The sequence below is a fragment of the Centruroides sculpturatus genome, unplaced genomic scaffold (assembly GCF_000671375.1).
Source record: "Centruroides sculpturatus isolate CEXI.00-Female unplaced genomic scaffold, Cexi_2.0 scaffold1254, whole genome shotgun sequence".
NCBI classification, from domain to species: Eukaryota; Metazoa; Arthropoda; class Arachnida; order Scorpiones; family Buthidae; genus Centruroides; species Centruroides sculpturatus.
The window spans coordinates 175,448-178,840 of NW_019385373.1; the positions used below are offsets into that span (position 1 = coordinate 175,448).

The window sequence follows — 3,393 nt, forward strand, 5'->3', positions numbered from 1 at the left end:
AAATGTGAAAACTAACCTGAAACAGATTACAAGTGTATATTTTAATCTTTCAGACCATACCATTTAAAAGCCGTTGGGTCTTCTTCAATAGAAAGCGTGTTAATCACGTGTGTAAACGTGATTAACACGCTTTCTAGGCCTAGGAGTGTATAGCGAACAAACAAACAAACATTTTCATTTCTATTTATAAATATAATATATCGATATATATAGTAGATTTCATTTTCATTTTGAAACACGTTTTTTTTTCTTTTTAACTGTTTCCACCTTGTGTGGGCAGTAAGAGGACCTTTCTATCGAGACCATTACGCTTTAGTCAAGCACATAATGAGGAGGCCGTGTGGTGAAAAAGGAGCCAAACGTATCCGGGACGGATACGTATTTGCCCGTCAAATATTTCCTGGCGTTCGATTCAAGGTCCCCAGAGGGCCGTGCTGTCATCTTAACCCTCGGCCATCCGGCCTTGAAAAATCACGTAAAGAAAGTCAACAATTGATTAACAATATTTCTATTTTTCGACAATAAGAAGTATTCGAAGCATTATTTATTTTTCTTTGTTAGCAGGAAAAGAGAAGATAGGCATTCGCACAGCTCGGGTTTCAAAGAAGATCAAAAGCAACGAGAACTTCTAACGGTGAGTAAATTATCTAATTATACAAAGAAGAAAATAATGGCCGTTTTTCAGATCGCCCGCACTAGAATCAGCGCAGAAATGAATGAGACACCGCCGATTCTAACGTTGGTTGATGGAGGGATGATGGAACTTTCCGCTCCAAGATTTGCACTGATGACAGTTATGTTCTATAAGTCAAGAACCGTGTAAAGTATAATGTTTTTCCGTTTCAGGACGGTGACGCGAGACAACGCATCGAGATCGAATTCAACCTGTGTCAGTGACCAGCATATGTCAGATTAACACGCTTTCTATTCTTGAATAGAACTCGGTGCCCCCATTGTGGGGAAGCAGAGACACCGGGTCACTATTGGTTGTACTGCCCAAATTACGCGGTGGCCGGCCAGGAACTGGGTCGTAGTCTGGCATTGGACTTCACAATAGTAAGGACTTTGTCCCCAATTTATTGGCCGAACGCGGAAACTCACCCGACGAAACATGCATATACTCGAGCGATACATATCAAGGACAGGCCAATTTATCTAGGTAGACGGCGACGCTCGTCGGAGAGAAAGCGAACCAAGGCTATAATCTCCATATAAACCCGGTAGGAGAAAGACGAAGAATAGAACTCGGTTGTCAACCCAACGACTTTTATATGGTATGGTCTGAAACACTTGTACTCTATTTTCAGGTTAGTTTTCACATTTCGCTTTAAAAAAATTACGATTAGTAACAAAGGTTTTCTCTTCCATAGAGGACTTGACTTTGTCAAGACTGACAGATCATCTTCATTCGGGTGTTGAAAGACCTTTGAGTATAAATTGATGTTCTGTTTGACAACGAGAGACGCTTTGATATACAATTACTGTAGTTATATTTACACTTTTAGTGTAATCTTTTATTCGTTGCTATGTTTATTTTAAATTGACAAATTTTTATGAAGATTTTTCCCCAAAAAAACATTTGATTAAAATAACATAATAATTGGATTTTTCGCCATCGGTTTCGGTTTAACGAATTCATCGAATTACAACGAATATCCAGTTTTACTTCTTGATTGTTATTCTGTCAAGCAATCAGGATTAGTTTATGGAAATCAAAAAACTACCACAAAATGGGTGTCGCCTTGACGCGGCTTTGTGGCTTAATGTGTGAAAATTTTATCAAGTTTTACACGTAAGATTTTTCACAGACTAAATATACTCGACAGAAGTATTTCAAACAACGTAACAAGGAAATTTCATTAAAATCCTGTATAATCTAAAATTAATAATGTATATACTGTATATGAATGAGAATCTTTGTTTGTTCTCTATACACTTCTAGGCCTGTGCATCTAGGCTTCTAGGCTTAGCTATGTATATAATCGAGATGGATGGATAATAATAATAATAATCGCAGAGCACAAATGGTTAGGAGTTGAAAGTTGAAATTTGGTACATTGTTAGGGTACGCCATGAGAATGCACACTAAGAAGGCATTTTTTAAACATCCCCGCGAAAATAGGGAGAGGATTAAGGATTACTCTGAAGAATTCGGCTTCTACTCTTCTACTTTAGTCGCCGTTTTTTGCGTTTTTGAGAGAAATCGAATATATTTTTAGATCCATCATTAACAGGATGCAGTTAGAAAGACGCTATTAATAAATCTATTAACAGCGCCTAAATCTATTAAATAGGCAATTAATAAATCTGCATTTATATTCTCTTTTTAATGGCGCAGAATATGCAGACCCAATGTGAATGTCATAAAAAAATATAATTTCCTATATCAAAAATACAAACTATTTTATCTCAAATACTATTTCTCACTGTATCGAATCAAATAAATATGTAGTATTATTAATTAATAAATTAGTTCTAATAATAATAATAATAATAATAATAAAGTTTGCTTTTATGTGGATTAAATTTAACTGTTTAAATGCATCAGAACATAACCTATGGTTTTCCCAATTCTATTGTCATAGATATGCAATACATTAAATACAACGTAGAATAATGCAAATGTACTTATTTATTAAACAGATACACTATATACAGAAACAAAACATCATTCTCCATATGTAATTTCAAATTATCTTATTAAATTTTTCCAAAAACCAAACATACTTTTTTTTATTTCTTTATACATGATATTAGAAATTAGATTTTTTGTAAATTTTTTCTACGGTTTAGTATATTAAAAAAAACTACTTGAAAACAGCAAAACTAAGTACCAAACAAATGGATAAGACAGTTTCTTCCTGCCGCAAAGCGACTTGACTGCCAGCTATCGGCTACCTAATACATTAATTTTATTTAAAAATGCAACCGTATGACCAATCAATACAATACAAAATTGTATGGAAACAATGAAATAATTCCATTTTAAAGTGATAATAATAACGTATTAGCTGTTTAAAATTTTGTTTTAAAGTGACAAAATAGTTTATACAATTTTATGTAGCCTATTACAAAATTATTGGAGACTTAAAAGTTAGTTAAAGAACAAACCATTGTTTTAATTCTTAATTCTAGAATTTTATAATCTTATAATAATAAATTTTAAAGAATAACGTCAAATTTATGTAAAAATTTACACTATAGCGACTAAACAAATAGCTCTTGTCTGTTAGTCTAACCAAGTTAAATAAATCTCTGATTGGCATTTTGTCAAGATTGTGTCTTATCTTTTATACATCAAATAGTAATATATAAAGAATATTTTTAACGGTTTTTTACAATATACAGACATATATATAGGCCTATATATTATTATTTTTAATATATCATGTA

General features: G+C 32.9%; 1 long non-coding RNA gene across 1 annotated transcript; it reads left to right on the forward strand.

Annotated features, from left to right (window-relative positions):
• The first annotated feature begins 525 nt into the window (after nucleotides 1–525).
• Nucleotides 526–2,341, forward strand: LOC111638272. The gene is made up of 3 exons (XR_002758833.1): nucleotides 526–634; nucleotides 847–1,274; nucleotides 1,371–2,341. It is a non-coding gene; the product is annotated as an uncharacterized LOC111638272 (long non-coding RNA).
• Nucleotides 2,342–3,393: the final 1,052 nt, after the last annotated feature.